We start from the raw sequence: 18,635 nt of genomic DNA on the forward strand, positions 1-18,635 counted from the left end.
AGGGGGAGAAAGGAAAAAGGATTTTCCAAGGGAACGACAGGAATTGTCGTGGTTTGTTCCCACTCTGTCTCATTTTGATCCCAGCACTTCACAATGTGAAAGTGAAGTGAAAAGAATAATCGATCTTCAGAACGTAGCAGATTCGATGCCTGATGCATTTACTGATATCGCAAAAGTGACGAGATCACATATACCAGCTGCAAATGTGTCTGCAAGGTTAGAAGTCCCCAACAAGGGGCACGGTACCGCATATAGAGGCACTACAACCACACTTAGTGGAGGTATGGTTGAGACCGTGGCTCCTCAAAGGAAGAGGGGGAGGCCACTTGGTTCGATTGACACTCACCCAAGGAAGAAGAGGGCGAGTAAGGCACAAACTGATCCATTAATCATCAATGTAGAGAATCCCTCTTATGAGATTGTCTCTGATTATAGTTATGTCCATGAATCAATACTGGAGGACGCTCCGATGTTTGAAATGATTCCAGAGAACAAAGAAATCTCAATGGATTATGAGAGTGCGTATGAGTTGATAGAAAGATCTTCCATACACATTGATGATGTATTTGCATACACTGTTGCTCAAGAAATCATAGAGCACAATGATATCGAACCACGCTCTGTTTCAGAATGTCAACAAAGAGCAGATTGGCCTAAATGGAAAGAAGCAATCCAGGCAGAATTAGATTCTCTGACAAAGAGACAGGTATTTGGTCCGGTAGTGCTAACCCCACCAAGTGTAAAGCCTGTAGGACATAAATGGGTCTTTGTTAGAAAGCGTAATGAGAAGAATGAAGTCCTGAGGTACAAGGCTCGCCTTGTGGCACAAGGTTTCTCCCAATGCCCTGGAATTGACTACGAGGAGACATACTCTCCCGTAATGGACATTATAACGTTCCGCTACTTAGTTAGCCTAGTAGTTTCCGAAGGATTGGAAATGCAGCTTATGGATGTGGTGACTGCATATCTCTATGGGGATCTAGATTCAGAGATATATATGAAAGTGCCTGATGGCCTTACATTACCTAAGTCAAGTGACTCTAAACCACGGAGTGCGTTTGCAATTAGGTTGAAACGCTCACTTTACGGATTGAAACAATCAGGGCGGATGTGGGATACCCGTCTAAGTGACTACTTGATTGGGAAGGGATATAAGAACGATGAATTATGCCCCTGCGTATTCATAAAGAAAACAAGTTCCGGATTTGCAATTGTAGCAGTATATGTCGATGATATGAACATAATAGGTACTCTTGATGAAATAAGAGAAACCGCGAGCTACTTGAAATCTGAATTTGAGATGAAGGATCTTGGGAAAACTCGATTTTGTCTAGGCCTTGAACTAGAACACCGAGTTTGTGGAATACTAATCCACCAGTCTGCGTATGTCCAAAAGATGCTCAGGCGATTTAACATGGACAAAGCGCATCCTGCTAGCACTCCCATGATCGGTCGAAGTTTGGATGCAAGGAAAGATCCATTTCGTCCAAAGGAAGATGATGAAGAGGTGTTGGGAGCTGAAATTCCCTATCTAAGTGCAATAGGCGCATTATTGTACTTAGCCCAATGTACTCGACCAGACATTGCATTCTCAGTGAACTTGTTAGCTAGATTTAGCTCAGCGCCAACGCAGCGTCATTGGAATGGTATCAAGAACATTTTCCGATACCTAAAAGGAACCATTGACTTGGGACTGTTCTTTCCCTACAGAGAGACAAGAGGGACCACAGATGGAACTGCAATCCCTGAAGGAAATATTGATGGCGAAAGTGCCACTTACTACACCGAAACGCCAAATGATGTTTTGGTTGGTTTTGCTGATGTTGGGTATCTCTCTGACCCACATAAAGGTCGTTCCCAAACTGGTTATGTATTTACCATTGGGAACACGACGATATCTTGGAGATCAACCAAGCAAACCCTTGTGGCTACCTCCTCGAACCACTCAGAGATCATCGCTCTACATAAGGCGGTTCGTGAGTGTGTATGGTTAAGAGCTATCATCACACATATTCGAGGGACTAGTGGTTTGAGTTCTACCACTGAAAAGCCTACTTGCATTTATGAAGATAATGCAGCTTGCATCGAACAGATAAAGCTAGGATATATCAAGGGTGATAATACAAAACACATATCGCCAAAGTTTTTCTATAATCAGCAACAACAGGCCCTCCTCAAGATTCAAGTGAATCAAGTAAGGTCTGAGGAGAATGTGGCAGATTTGTTCACCAAATCATTGCCTAAGGCCATATTTGAGAAATATGTGAAAAGCATAGGAATGCGAAGACTTTCCAAACTCCCGTAATTAATGTAAGTATTAGGGGGAGGTGTAGATGGCAGGGGGAGTCTAACACACACATGTCATACTTAAATGTAAAATATCTGTTGTGCTCTTTTCCTTCGACCAAGGTGTATTTTTTATCCCACTGAGTTTTTTTTCTGTTACTTGGCAAGGTTTTTAGTGAGGTAACAACTCATGCACCATTTGGTCTTTGACTTGGCACAAGGGGGAGTGTTAAAGGAAAAACAGATTATATGCCTTCGTCAAAGGAACTGACGGAGAGGGAATCAAGGAATCAACGATTACCATCAATCAGCACAATTAAAGATCAATCAACATTCAATATATTTAATGTAATTCATATTTCCGTTGTAATCCTCTCCCTATATAAGGGGACTGTGAAATGGAATAAGTAGACCAATTCCAATCCCAATTTTACTTTTACAACTAGAAATATATATCATAACCCCCACATTACTTGATATTAAATGTTCTTAAAGACATGTTTATAAATATTTACAGGAGTTTTAGCTAGAGCTTACCCCACATCACTAAGAAAGATGCTCTTCATGAGAGAATACTAAATGCTAAGAGTACTCATAACAGAATCAGATATATAAGACCAATGGTAATAATAAGCATTAAAGAATACTAATGAAATAGTTAAAATTTCAAATAGTATCACCACTATTGAAATTAAAAATAACTTCTTATTGACTCATTAAAGAAAAATAAAACTTCTCACGAATTAAACTTATAAGTATTGTAGGAGCATTCTTGTTTATGAGATAACTTGTTGTAATTGTGTATACATTGGCTAACACAAAGGGCATTTGTATATCTCATAATGCACATAGAAATTAAATTGTGAAAGTAAAAGAAAACGTACTATCTTTATTTCCTTCTCTGCAATTACTCAAGAACTCAATCAATATTACAGCTAATAACTCAACTAAATTTTAATAATTAGACAAAATTAATAGTATCACCACAATTTGAAGCAGCATTATTTTAGATATGAAAGAAAAGTAAATAATCATTCATTATAATATGCAACTCCAACAAAATATAAGTTCCTCAAAACAAAAGACAAAGGTCATTTTTAATTGACATGGCAACATATAAAGAGCTACAATAGACTTCAAGGTCAATTGCATTCATAATATAACTGTTAACATATTTAATTGTATGCAATCAATTATTATATGTATGTAAATACAATCGAATAACTCATAAAACCAGTAATCAAAATGTACATACCTCGAGTAGCAACATTTTATATATTATAGGAAATATTAGTTTCATATAACGGTAAATTAACTAGTCATAAATCAAGAATAGCGAACCTGATATCATGGCAGAATAATTTTCATTGAAAGCAAATTTAATTTGTAAAGATGATTTGATAGAAAATAGGCTTTTGTATATAAATCAATTAACTGTAACATGCATATGGATGTACCTGCTTGCTGGCTACTAGCACTTACATAATTTAATCCCGATTTTATAATTTGCATATGTATGGAAAACTCATATGCATTGAATATGAATTTATATGCCAAATGATATAATTGTAACTACAAAATGTTAAGTAATCAATGTGCATGATTGAGAAGGAGTGAGACTAAGAATACGTGATTGAACGATCTCATGAATATAATAAAATATAAATATATATTTCTTACAGAACAAAAGTTAGTTATGCCGTAGAAGTGGTTTAGGATTCCTTCGTCATGGTAGAGGCTAGTGTATGTATATTGCGTCACTAATTCCTCCGTCAACTTTGGCATTTGAGAAATTTTTCCTATCAAGAATTAGTTGATTTCAACGATTAATTAGTATACATGCAAAGCAAGATGCAATTAGCATATTCAAGGACAATATAAACTAATAATTGAAAGAAAAATATTAAGGTATTCATAAGTTGAGAAATAAAGAAGAAGCCAAATGTGCAATATTGATTGTGACTTCTCGAACTTCACATTGTCCGTTATTGTCAGAAATTCCACTCGAATATTCTCTTAGAACAGTGCGCTTGCACGCCTCGACTCGATAAGTTTTCCTATATAAAAATCTATATATTATATTATCTTCTTGCTTTATTTTATTTTCTCATCTATATCATTATTCTTATTTCCTAAGATATTACCATATTATTTTGTCTTTTATTTTACAGGAATTCCGTCCCATATTTTTTACACTCGATTTGAATCAAATTCCCTTCTACTTGTGCAAGACATGCACTCGATTCACTACTCTACTATTCACTTGAGAGTGGTTTATGAAAATGACCTAATCCTCTTTTTCTAGCTACGAGGAAGTACCTTTACTCATCTTGCTAGGGAGAGGAATCATGCTGCGCTCATACCCTTTGTCGTTGGGCTTTCAGTAATAGACCTTGTAATGTCTTTTTTAATTATACTCCTCCCATACTTTTTTTTTTGGATCAAATACAACAACTAGTCTATTGTAAGTCGAACTCACGATCTCCACTTACAAATGGGAGACTTATGTCATTAGACCAAATGGTACTGGGAATACTCCTCCCATACTTATACTTGAGGAGATTATCACTAGATAATTTAACTAATATCTTTGATTCAATAAAATTTACATTTCTTCTATAAAAAAAAAGTGTACATCTAACAATGAATTATTTTCAGTAAACTGTTTCTCTCACAATTGAATATTAAATTAAAAACGTGAGGAATACGTATTAATTGAAAGTGTGCATTAAATAATTAGGATATATATTTAAAATTTCTCTTGACACTCTAACAACACAACTGCCCCTTGTGTATTCGATTAGAAGTCTATTGGATTATTTTGTATTTTAAAATTTCTTAAAAATTTTGTGATATTCAATTCAGATTTTAAAGAGTCCGGTGATATTCACAAGCGGATTGATTTTGAAAATAAATGCTTGATTGAGTAGCATCCAGAGTGTTTGGTATAAATAGTAGACGTGAGATTTGAATGTATTTTTTTAATTTTATTTTTCTGAAAACACCTCACTCAAACGGTAACAGAGAACGAACTGAGCTCCGCCTCTGATCGCAAACTGACCTCCACAGATGATCGTCGGAAAGCTCAATCATTTGAACGAACCACCACGTCGTCCTCCACCACAGATCATTGCTATAATAAATAAGCTCGATCTCCACTTGAGGTTTTATTTTCATTTGGATTATATTAATTTCCAATTTTATAATTACGTGCTGCTTGAGATTCTAGGTTTTTTTTTACTGTAATCAAATTTGACGATTGATTCAAAATTGAAGGGTTATTATCTCCCATGGAAATTAGTATGCGATTTCTATATATTGTAACCTAATCGTTTACTATTGGTTAAATTATCAGGAACAATTGGAGAATCCGACGACATTTTTTCGGTCAGCTCTCTCTCTCTCTCTCTCTCTCTCTCTCGCTCTCTCTCTCTCTCTCTCTCTCTCTCTCTCTTTATTGTGAGTATACGGCATTTTGTGTATGTGTTAATAACGTTTTTGCAGAAACTTAACCATATGTGAATTCTGGTTGGGTGTGAAATCAGTAATGGAAGTAGATGTGATTTTTTTTATTTTTTATTTTTTATGTTAATCACAGTTAGATGCAATTCTGTTGGGTTAGAATTTGTCTTTTGGAGTTTCAAGAGCTTCAGGACTTGACATTGTGTATCGCATCTTTTAGGACTGATTAGAAGCAATCCCAATGAACATTGGTTTGGTTGGAGATGACAGAGAATTGGCAGACTTCTGTAACCTCACTTTCGCCATTTTAGATTTCTGACTTTTTTTATAAGTTGATCGTGCAATGAGGTCAATACCAACCTAAAAGTTTTGATAATGATTCTGATTCTAAATCTGATAGTGATTTTTCAAGTTTTGTGAAGTAAAAGGTTTTTGAGGTTCTCCAATATTATGTTAGACTCTGGGAATTCAAGCTTTTAGTAATACTGATTATTCATCATGGATTAGGGCTTTAGGCTATGACCCTATGGCTGTACGTTTTAACCTGGCACATGTTTATAATCTTTTGAACCGTTCTATTCTTTTATCTGGATTGCTATTAGATGCATTGTACTCTTTTGCTCTGAAGAATTGAAATTGATAGGCTCAGGTTTAATCTCAGGTATTCCCAATACCCTTATTTCTTGGTTGTTGGTCTCATCCTTTGTTTTCATGGGAACTATATGAAGCCCAGGTAGTATGGTCCTGTAGTTAAGCTTCTGGTATTGGGACAAAAACTTGGCGCTATATGCAAGAGTATATAAACATCTTAATCTATGTGCCGCAATGGTTCCCGTCTTCTTGACGCTTTTGCTTGCAAAGAGAACTATTGAGACAGCGAGTTATTTGTCATTTCCCCTTCAAAATATGTGTGTTTTCACTATTAACAATAAGCATTGGTGCATGTAGTTGAATGGGATATGCATAACAATAGGTCAACTCAGAAATATAGTATCTGACTATCTGTAGAAAACCTGGTAGAAATGAGTTGATTTTTCACCAAGTTTTTTTTTCTCTCGTTTGATGATGGCAGCAGTCAGAAAACTTTAAACCACTAAAGGACCATGACCATACATGTTGATACTACCCACAGTTTTGTCTCATATCTACTTAGTGTTTGACACTTCTTTTTGTACTAAGACTGCAGACTTCATTCCATACTAACAATTCAGCTGCACACCCAAAATTTCTTATATTATTCTTGTCAGCTACTACTTAGTTTGTTGATTTTCTCTTTCCAACTTTTTATGCCTTCTATTCTAGGTTTTGCGGAGCAGCAAATAAGTTTTGTGAGAACTGACCAACTATATCATGATTAGGTGTATGGAGTTCTTTTTATATGTTTGTCATTCATGCCACATGATTCTTAGTTGTGGATTTGACATGATGCCATCTATGTTCGTACTTGAGGAATTAAACAACCCCTTGGCTACTGCTACTTATCATTCTTCGGATTTTTTATTTTTATTAATTTTTAAATTGATAGCCTCATTCTTGTGTTAGTGGCATTGTAGACAATGTCTTTTTGTTAACATAATCTCTCTTACTCCTTCCCCCTATGATGTTCTTGCAGGCAAAGTTTGCTCAAGATTTGGAAGGTTTCCTGGACTGATTTTAGAAAGAAGGATGATGATACAGTGGTAGAGAGTTACATATATAATACTGATTCCCGTTGTGAAATCAGTGAATCATTATAGACCTTTGGAAGAAAATAGTTTATAAAAGAAAATTTACACTTGAATTTGGTTAGTCTGAGTCTCTCTCTCTCTCCGGTCCAACTTCCATTTTCATGGCATTTCAGGGCACTTCACGCCGTGTCCTATCATCGCTGCCATCTCTCAGCAGCAGAGCCAGGTACTACCCAATGCTTCACCTTCATTCACCAATTTCTTCGTCTCTCTTTTCAACTCTTAATGCTCAATCCCAACATGAATATGTCAAATTCAATCCCAACCAGTCTTCTTCTCATGACGAACCTTTTGTTCTTCACCAGCTCTCTGTTCTGTTACCAATCCCCCATCAAATTTTACCTCCAAAACAATTTGACCCCACTGATTCGAATAAGAAGGTAGAATCTGTTAGGGCTGTGGATGGGTTTTTAATGCCCGACGAGAAATTACGTGGGGTTTTTCTTCAGAAATTGAAGGGTATAGCTGTAATTGAGCATGCGCTCGACAATGTTGGTGTGGATTTGAGCGTTGATGTTGTTGCACAAGTAGTGAATAGAGGTTGTTTAGGCGGTGAAGCAATGCTTGTGTTTTTTAATTGGGCGATTAAGAAGCCAAATGTAGCTAAGCATGTTCATACATACCATATAATCCTCAAAGCATTGGGTAGAAGAAAGTTCTTTAATTATATGATGGAAGTTTTGAATGGCATGAGGAGCCAAGACATACGTCTCGATTTGGAGACTGTGTCGATTGTGATGGATAGTTTTGTGAGGGCTGGACATGTCTCGAAAGTAATCCAAGTGTTCCGAAACTCGGCAGAGTTTGGGTTGGATTGCGATACTGAGTGTCTGAATGTGCTTCTGCAGTGTCTGTGTCAGCGGTCTCATGTAGTGGCTGCAAATTCGTTTCTTAATTTTGTGAAGGGGAAGTGCGATTCAATGGCACTACGTATAACATTGTTATTGGTGGGTGGTCGAAATATGGTAGAGTTGGTGAGATGGAGAGGACTTTGGAAGCAATGGTAGCAGATGGGTTTAGTCCTGATAGTGCAACTTTCAGTTACATTCTTGAGGGTCTAGGAAGAGCTGATCGGATTGACGATGCAGTTGAGATTTTTGAGAGCATGAAGGGGAAAGGTTGCGTGCCAGACAACATTACATACAATGCAATGATCTCTAACTTCATCTCTGTTGCGAATATTGATGAATGTGTAAACTACTTCAAGAGTATGTCGAGTAATGCTTGCGATCCAAATGTTGATACTTATACCAAATTGATTGCTGGTTTCCTTAAAGCCCGGAAAGTGGCGGATGCACTGGAGATGTTTGATGAGATGTTAAGTCGAGGATTTGTTCCTACTACGGGGACTATAACCTCTTTTATGGAACCCCTATGTAGCTATGGTCAACCATATGCTGCTATGATGATCTACCAGAAAGCAAGAAAGGTCGGATGTAGAATATCATTGACTGCTTATAAGCTATTGCTTATGCGCCTTTCTAGATTTGGTAAATGTGGAATGTTGCTAAACATTTGGGAAGAGATGCAGGAATGTGGATATGCTTCTGATATCGAAGTTTATGAGTATGTAATCAGTGGACTTTGCAACATTGGGCAGCTTGAAAATGCTGTACTTGTCATGGAAGAGTCTCTACAAAAAGGTTTTTGCCCAAGCAGGCTTACCTATAGCAAACTAAGTAACAAACTTCTTGCTTCAAATAAGTTAGAGAGGGCTTATAAGCTATACTTGAAGATTAAAGCTGGTTGTCGTTTTGACAAGACACAGAGAATTTGGCGTGCTAGGGGATGGCATTTCTGAACTGACATCTCTTGTGTTGCCAAGATATAATCTTTCTTTCCTTCGTACAGCCAGTAGTTGACTTACCCGCTAGAAGAGTCGTTGTTCTAGTAAGTGTATGTGTGACACTCCTAAAGTTTTGGATAAATGCCTGCTTAATACATAAAAGTTCTTATCTTGAGCACTCACATATATCAAGCACTGTATTAGTCATGTATTGCACATAAGCTATAATTTCTGCATGCAAGTATATTTCTCTAGGTTTGCAATTTTGTATTAACTGGCTTTTGACTTTTGTAGGATATTTCGTCTGAGATTGGTTTGATTATAGAGCTATCATCTTATTGGGTAAGATCTTCTTTTATCTTTAATCATCGGTAGTTTTTATAGCAGCAACTCGTCTTTGCAAGTTTCTCTGATGGAGATAGATGGGGGCCTCAAGTCTGTTTAAAATGTATGGGGCAACTCAATTTTATCTTCATGCAAGCTGTTTTTGAAGCTCCGATTTAGCAAACTTCATACTCAAGTTTGATTTCTTTTGCTATCAACATATACCAAGATTTCTTTTGTATATTTTTTTTTTGGGTTGCTCACACTGTAAAGAGGTTCTTTTAAATAGAATTTCATTGAGTTGGCAAAAGAAATAGAAATTTGTTTTTTTACTGGATGTATTTGAATCTTTTGTTGTTATCATGATTGCCTTTCCACATTTCACTTCACGTTAGTCACAACCAAATTATTTTTGCAGGAAGATGAATATTATGCTAGAACGCAATACATATCAAGATGGCTAAAGAAATTCATTAAACAGTAAGACTGCTTTGACATGTTGATATAAGAATTAAAAATCCCTTGTTGATACTGTCAAATATAGGCTATATAGCTGCATATTCCTCTGACTATTTTTTTTATTGGATGAACAGTATTAATTATTGAGTACTAACAAAGTACTTAACCTTAACACAGGAAAGGCTGGGGAAGAATATGCTTACAGTGGCAGAGGAGAAAGCTATTCCTCGTACTGGCCCAGTAAAATAATTACAAGAGTGACACGTTGGAACTCCAAAGCATTTTTTTTTTTTTTGGATAGGGATAGATTTATGAAGTGAAGCGTGGTGCCCAACTGAACTTTCAAGGTGATTTTGGAGTTCATGAGTTGGTATGAATGGATGAAGATGCTAACATGGAATTTATTAATCTAGCAGGCTGTCTTTAGAAAATATCATGGTAAATGTTGAATCTCTTTTCAATGTTTAATAAATGTCATTTTCCAGCTAAAATTGAAGTCTAATTATAGTGCATTCCTGTAGGGCAAATGGGAAAATGAACTCTTGTAATGGCAGCAGCTTAAATCAGAATCACAGGTGATGATGAACATAGTATCTGCTTTACGACTTATGAAGAATTTACCTAGACTTTTAATGTGTGGTCATTTTGATGAAGAAATTTCATTTGCCTATCTTAATTTCTTTGGTTTCTGATGTACATGAAGTTATATGTGATTTGCTGACCCTGACTCCTCAGATGGTTGGTCATCTTTTCTTTTTTCCCCTTAGAAACACAGGTAAACTGCAGCATTCAGGATTGCATACCTGTACACCATCCAGAAGTTGCCCTTTCCATTGATGTTTACCATAATGTGCAAAACTGGATCAAGGTATCTATCTTTTCTGTTCTCTTGCTGAAGCAAATAAAATAGCTTTTGGTTTGGGGTTTATTTGTCGGTTGTGTAATTATTACTAGTCAAAATAATAATTCTTTGCAAATTTTTTTTGGGCTCCCGCTTTATTTGCGAGTATATGTGTGTAAGTGCAACCCATATGCTATATATTGTTAAAAAAGAAAAGAAGAAAGGAATTCACACAATTTATAGGATTCAAACATTAACCAACTCCAAAGAGATATCTGTTCTTAAATCTGGCTGGCTGAAGATGATTCCATTCATAACCTTGGATGGGAACTTAGTTGCAGATTGCACTGTTGACTTCCTATACAGAGATTGCAAAACCATGGTATCTGTAATGATGGAACGTCTGAGTAAATCCTCAACAACCAATACCTCTCCTTTCAATTTGGAGTTGGTCTTAAGCTCTTAACTAGCCAGGTTGTTGGGTGTAGGGTTGTGATAAGCCTTGTGGCTGAGCTATGTTTCCAAAACTTCATATCCTATAGCAATTAAAGAAAAACAAAAAAAAGTCATTGAATAGGCTTGTGAAATTTTTTTTCTGTTTTTTTTGTCACTTCTTTTTATTTACTTATTAATGGTATTATCCCCTGTAATAAATCATTGTTAAATATGATTTTCATTGATCTATATGTTTACAATTGTACCATTATATAGCTAAGATCTGCTCTACTGTTACCAACATAATTCAATGCTATAAATACAAATATTAAAAACTAATCTACAGTTACACAATCAGATTTGATTATGGAGAGGAAATCAATGTAGGAGAGTGATTTTCTCTCACAATCATTATCAAGCAATGATGACCTGAACTGAAACTAGTTTTGCTTGCAGACCCAAGGATTCTTGGTCGTTGGACAAAAAACCTTGACTGAGTTGAGGGATAAGATATACTGTTTAACAGATAAGGTGATGGAAAAAGATGGCCAGCATAATCATTCAGGATGTTTCCTCATAGAAGTAAGAAGTTGAATCCATTTAATGGTTAGTTTCAAATGAAGATGGTCTTTCCACTTAATCCTAGTAAATTGCTTATCCTATGTAGGAGAGATTCTACAAAGATCTGAGGGTTTCTTCTGCATTATTTTATAGTTGATCTGTATATGATTGGCTTAGAAATTTAAGAGATGATGCTCTAAAAAACTAAAAGTGGAGTGTGTTTTAGCTGGAAAATTGCAAAAGAAGGAAAAAAGCAGTTGCATGCAACATAACTGGCTCAAAATTGCCTCTGTTCCAAGCTGATGATATGCACAAGACACAGTTTTGCAACTTGAAATTTCAACCTTCTGATATGTCACCAGGTACACACCTCTATTGCTTTTTCATGCCCTATAATACATTATTGGCTCTATGTAAAAATCTTCATGATTGATGCATTTTAAATTCTATTTGACTGCCTTAGGTCAATTTCTTATAGAATCTGTCAGTTTGTCAATAAACCAATCCCCCCCCTCCAGGGTGGTCGAGTATGCAATTTATTGTTAGCATTTATGTTGTTCCTCTCTTATGGTGATGCCAATGGAAATGTGGTAGGCAGTCAATATTATACATTTAACTGTATAACAATGTACAATTTTAGATTGTTACGAAAGAGAACATTACCTACTTACACTTTTACCTTTTGGGTTGTTGCATTGTTTATGTTTCTATGCAAAAGCATAAATAAAGGGTGTAGACGAAGCAACATTTGAAGTAATATCAGTAATAAGACAATATAACGAGCATGAGAATCAATAATAATTAAGAAGTCTAGATTTCCGACACAAGATAGTACCTCACACTGACCATGGTTTAGTGCAATGCTAACTTGTGGTAACTAACAATGATCAATGTCTAGTTTTCTTTATACACAATTCCTCTCACTTGTGTTTATAGTTCTGTTCTTATAATGTGGCTATATAACTAATTGATTTCGGGACTTTAACCAGGGTGACTATAGACACAGTTGTAATTAGAGACATAAGGTTGCTTCATCCAGAGGATATACAGAACAGGGCAGCTTATCAATTACTCTTATACCAATTGAAGCTACACGTACAGAAATATAAAGTGTGTCAGATGTATAGTGCAACAAAGTTGACTGTCAATGACAATTGGATTGCGGAGAATCCCTGCTACTTCTCCGATAATTGCTACTTATCAATGTAATCTGAAAACCAAATGTTGAGGTTCGTAGTTATGTTTAATCAAGAGAGATTGTGAGAGCGTAATTTGGATTTTGTAGATACCTCTACTAGCAAGGCTAGTTTGCTACCTCACCAAGCATAAACAACACCCTCATGGGATCCGATCGCTACTTGCATCTTGTAGCCCTATGTTCAAGCTACGCTACGGTATTTGGAAGTTGCAAATCCGTCACCGGGAAGCCACCTTCTCGGCCTTGCCAAGTTGCCTCCACAATATGCTTCTCTAGACTAGAATAGTAGCTTTGAGTCCCACATCTAAGAAAATGTAAACAAGGGAGCCTCGTTCCCCTATAAAAGGAATGCCTCCTCCCACAACTCAAACAATCCCATTACATCTTTTGTAATCCCCTTGGGCCGCAAGGCTCAACACACTAGTGTAACATTCAAGTGGATGTAGTTTCCCGCTAAGGCGGGAAACGAACCACTATACATCTCGTGTCACTCTCTCTCTCTCTCTCTAAAGCTAACTAGAGACCCCCTCGGTCACTAACGTTAACATTGGCGCCGTCTGTGGGAAGCCGACACATTGGCTTCGTCACCTTCCATGAGCTAAGTCTGCTTAGCGGAACTCAAAGAAATTCTTCCCTCCTTCTTTGAGCCATTTCAAATTCATCAGTCACCCGTTTCTCTTTAGTCATTCTTGAGTCTTCATTGGTTCCCAGAGAGTTCATGTTTGAATTTGTGCTTCTTGGCGGCAACTTTTGCCAAGGCATGATCAACAATACCTCAGCGGTAAAACCAGAGATTTGCATCTTAAAAGGCTAGTCAACAGTGGTCAACGCCCAGGGGATGGTCAAAACTGGCTGAAACTGATCAAAACACCAACGCATGGGCTGGTCAAGGCTGGTCAACGCCGGAGATGGTTGGTCAATGCTTGCAAAGTGTTGGTCACGCTTGGTCAACGCTGGAAATGAAAAAGTCAACGCTGAACTATTCAAATAAAAAAAAAAAGAAACTTGGCGGCAAATCTTCTCTGGACACCCAGAAAACTTCTCTGGGCACCCAGGCTTCTTCTCTCGATCGATCGTCAACACCAACGGCCAGCGCCTCCGCTGAGCTCCAAACACCAAGCTTCCTCCTCCAGCGAGCCCTTCCGCCGGACAACCCACTAGCTCCATCAACGAGCTCCGCCGAACTTCTCCTCCGCTGAGCAGTTCCGCCGTTCATGCTCCGTTGATGATCCAAAGCTCCATCATCACCTCTCCACCGCTGGGACATCACCACCCAACTTCCTCTGCTCCGCTAGGCACCGCCACCAAGCTCTACTGCTACCGCCAGTAGGCCATCCTCCACCGGAAACGGATCGCTAGCCAACCTCTGACGGAAAATCTTCCGCCACACTGTACACCGCCAATCTTTGGCGCACCATATGCAGAGCAGTCCACCGGCCATCTCCCGCTAGCAAATCCCAGCGGCAAAACTTCGGCAGCAAACTTCGCCGGCCAAACTCGACTACCGCTTACCAGAGCTCCATCAACGAGCTCCGCTAGCTGAGCTCTGCCGAGCACCATCGCTAGCTCCAGCAGAGATTACCGCTCACACCATCACTGGACACCGCTAGCGGACGTACCGCCAGCAATCAACCGCTGGGCAAAGCCCCGCTCCCGCTGGCAAGACCTCTCCTTCGTTGAGCGTCAAACCTTCGCTGGCATTGAAGTTTAGCTGATGCCCAAGCTCCATTGATGTCAAAACAAGACGTCTTCTTCGTTGAGCATCAAAACATCCGCTGGTATCAAAGCTCCGCTGGCCAACGGCTCCGCCATCCAAGATCCTCTGGTGTCACAAAGCTCCACTCCGCTGACCATGATCATTTAGCCAACTACCGTTAGCCACAGCTTCGCCAGCTGCTAGGCTCACCATAGCATCGCTGACCCGCCAGCTATGGTTCCTCTGACCCGCTGGCCACAGCTCCACCAATCGCTAACCTCATGCCCTTCAATCATCACACATTGCCAGTCTTGGGTGCAGAGACATGTACTCTATGAAGCGATGCTCAAACTTGCAGCGGCGCTCAACCGGACCACCTCATCAGCGGTTTTCAATTCATCCAGCGATACACTCTGCTCGCTTCCCAGATTTACTCTCTGCACCCAACATTCCTCGTTCCTCCCTCTATGCTCTCAACCACGATCAGACATCCACCTTGGATTCTCTGCTATGTTCGAGCGCTGCCATATCTCCAATTTACGAAAAGCTAAGTCCTTTTCTCTATGAAGTCATGTTTATCTCTTGAAGCCTTCGCCATTCAAATATATACATGCTTGCTGACTTGCTGTGCATTCATACTTGTGTCTGCGGTCTGCACCCAACTTATTGGAAACTTAAAATTACATTTTCAAACGTGCTCTTGGCACTCGGTGGCGTTCTCCAATCTTGACATATATAATATGAGTTCATGTTTTAGGCATGACCAGGCATCTATATATTATATAGTATACTGTACACTTGCAAAGGAAAGAACCATTGAAATACTACTTGTCATGTTTCAAATATATGCATGATCTTCTTTGCTCCAATTTAATGACACGAGACCATGTATTTGTTTGCTTCTGCGCACCACAACACACATATAACTTATTTGAATGTACTCTGCTACTTGCATGTTCTTTCTGCCATGTTAGTTAATTGAACATATTCATCGATCAACTCTCACACATAGCTAGCTTGCACTTAAACTTATTTGCTTGCTCCAACTATTCTATTATAGTTACAATTACGCATCAGTACATAGCCCTCCACACATGATCTGGGCTTCCTACTTAATTGTCATTGATAATTGATTAAATGTCTACTCGTACAGATCATTTCATGCTTTCTCATATTCAATGGCTCATGTAACATGACCATCCTCAAAAAGCCTAAGTTGGCATATAATGCTTGCACTACATTGATCTTATGTATAGACTCCAATGCCTACATACATGATGATTTTATTCAAAATACGTCTAACTCGGTACCTACTTGATAATCACATTAGAAGCACACAAATGCAGCATGCCATTCGTTATCATTACCACTACTTTGCTTATACACTTTGCTTACAAGTTTATCGAAGTACATATGCAACATGTATATACAAAATACTAGTGTTGAGTTTACATACTCATGTACTAATCACCTATTTTGTTTCAAGGAGATATAATCACCGATCACATTTCCAATTAGCGAAATCATCACCTTTCAAGTAAGGTACTTTGTTGGAACAATGGAGCGTCATGCTCGGATAACTCCGCTAGCCTCCAAATCGATACAAGATAAGTCACTATATCTTATCTCTTATGCTCTTGCAAATAGAGCCTTTGCCATGACTATACATGTCTCCATGACCCTTAAGCATGCCTACAAAATGTTATTAGGAACTTTACTACAAGTACATGCTACACACATACATGCTTAAATTCAATTACTTGTGACATGCATCTAGAAGCTTGTGACACTTACGACTTAATTAAACATGCTCGGATAAACGACTTGTTCGGGTTACGACTCGCTTGGGTATCGAGTATGGCCACGACTTGCGCTTGGGCCACGCCTCGCATGATCGCACAACGCCTACACACTCAACTACACCCAACTTGCTTGATCATGTCCAACATGCTTTACTTAAGCCCCAAGTTCACAAACGCTTCATACCATGTCACCGGGACTACTCCCACAAATTTATATAGACACCCATTACATTTGCCACTATCTATTGTGCGTGTTATATGGCCATAAGATCCACATATACAACTACCAATATTTTACATGTTCGTACACATTAATGGAATATTGAGTTCTTCTACCATTTGTTGTTCGCAACAAAACGAATTCTTTTCGCATTCCATTAATACGAGCGGTAACCAATACAACAAGCATTCTACATATGCGCGTTTTTGTCTCATTGTGTAGGCTAAAAGAGTCCCTTCTTGCTTACGGAGTTCAGGGACTTGTAGGGGCTAGGCGCCTCTCGGACGTTTATGCTTGATGACTTCATGATTATAACTCCCCAACCAAGAAACTTATCTTACTCGGGGACTTCGGAGACTTGTAGATACCTCTACTAGCAAGACTAGTTTGCTACCTCACTAAGCATAAACAACACCCTCATGGGATCCAACCGCTACTTGCATCTTGTAGCCCTATGTTCAAGCTACGCTATGGTATCTGGAAGTCGCAAATCCGTAGCCGGGAAGGTGGCTTCCCGGCCTTGCCAAGTTGCCTCCACAATATGCTTCTCTAGACTAGAATAGTAGCTTTGAGTCCCACATCTAAGAAAATGTAAATAAGGGAGCCTCCTTCCCCTATAAAAGGAATGCCTCCTCCCACAACTCAAACAATCCCATTACATCTTTTGTAATCCCTTTGGGCCGCAAGGCTCAACACACTAGTGTAACATTCTAGTGGACGTAGTTTCCCGCTAAGGCGGGAGACGAACCACTATACATCTCGTGTCACTCTCTCTCTCTCTCTCTAAAGCTAACTAGAGACCCCCTTGGTCACTAACGTTAACAGATTTGTTTAGAAAATGATACAAGTCATACAACCGCATTATGTTGTTGTCTGTAAGGTTGGGAAGTTTTCAATCATCGATGTTTCCATTTGGGAGTTTTAGTTTCATTAATGAGCAGCGTATGAAGAATCCGTACAAAATGGGGGTTTTCTATTCTAGCCAATGTAGAGCTCCATTGACTAGGCACCCACGCTTATGCAATCTAACAAACTTGAAGTCTTCTGCAGTCCTCCGTAAACCCGATTTAAGTGTAAAGATTGCATCCCCCCAAAGAACCAGAAGACGGGGAAGTGAGGAATGTAGACTATTACAGGAATGGGTTTGATGATCGGAAATATATTTTGCATGAATTGAGAATTTTACTTCTTTTATCACCTTCCAGTCCAATTCCTTTAGTAGTTGAGGGTTAGCAATTGGTAGTCCATCAACAGTAGTCTAATACAAGTACTAGGTGATGTCAGTTTGAATAATCTTTTTAAGACTAGCTGCATAAATCTTCAGATTAGTTACCATGCCATCTGCTAACTTCTTGAGGTGACATCAAGAGAACAAAACATTTCCTCGCAAATAATGTTGCACGGTTGCACCTACTGAGTTTAGCCAATAGCAGGAAATACGATTTGGAGTCTAATAAAAGCTTTTATAGTTGAATATGAAATGTAGACTCTTTTTTTTTTTTTTTTTTTATGAAGGTCTGAAGATTTCATTAATACTAGACTTTCTTACAAAAGTGAGAGAACGCAAATATATGTGGCCTCGTTAAAACCTTTTCCGGATAAAATCCAATTGGGATAAAACCCCGGCCAAAGGAAAGAGTACCACGCGTTCATACATACAACAAACTAAAACAAAATTTACTGACATTGTTGTCAATTAATCTTAAACAGCTAGGCAATTTTCATGCCAATATCAGCTACGATCACCATTGCATTTCACTAAAAAGGAAGTTGTTCTCCTCAGGACTAAAATTGATTGACTCCAACCAATCTGAACAATCTTCATCAGCTATCTTTTG

The 18,635-nt window shown here is 38.4% G+C and overlaps 2 long non-coding RNA genes and 1 pseudogene across 3 annotated transcripts; all 3 read left to right on the forward strand.

Annotated features, from left to right (window-relative positions):
* Positions 1-7,765: 7,765 nt before the first annotated feature.
* Positions 7,766-9,306, forward strand: LOC112171190 (annotated as a pseudogene).
* Positions 9,307-10,344: 1,038 nt separating this feature from the next.
* LOC112174237 lies at positions 10,345-12,272 on the forward strand. 2 transcript variants are annotated; one of them, XR_005802423.1, is made up of 4 exons: positions 10,345-10,482; positions 10,566-10,619; positions 10,812-10,912; positions 11,765-12,272. It is a non-coding gene; the product is annotated as an uncharacterized LOC112174237 (long non-coding RNA). The 2 variants fall into 2 exon arrangements; XR_005802422.1 differs by having other exon boundaries at positions 11,777-12,272.
* Positions 12,273-13,077: 805 nt separating this feature from the next.
* LOC121049780 lies at positions 13,078-18,296 on the forward strand. The gene is made up of 3 exons (XR_005801328.1): positions 13,078-13,148; positions 16,383-16,386; positions 18,082-18,296. It is a non-coding gene; the product is annotated as an uncharacterized LOC121049780 (long non-coding RNA).
* The last annotated feature ends 339 nt before the right edge of the window (positions 18,297-18,635 follow it).

The sequence above is a fragment of the Rosa chinensis genome, chromosome 6 (assembly GCF_002994745.2).
Source record: "Rosa chinensis cultivar Old Blush chromosome 6, RchiOBHm-V2, whole genome shotgun sequence".
NCBI lineage: Eukaryota > Viridiplantae > Streptophyta > Magnoliopsida > Rosales > Rosaceae > Rosa > Rosa chinensis.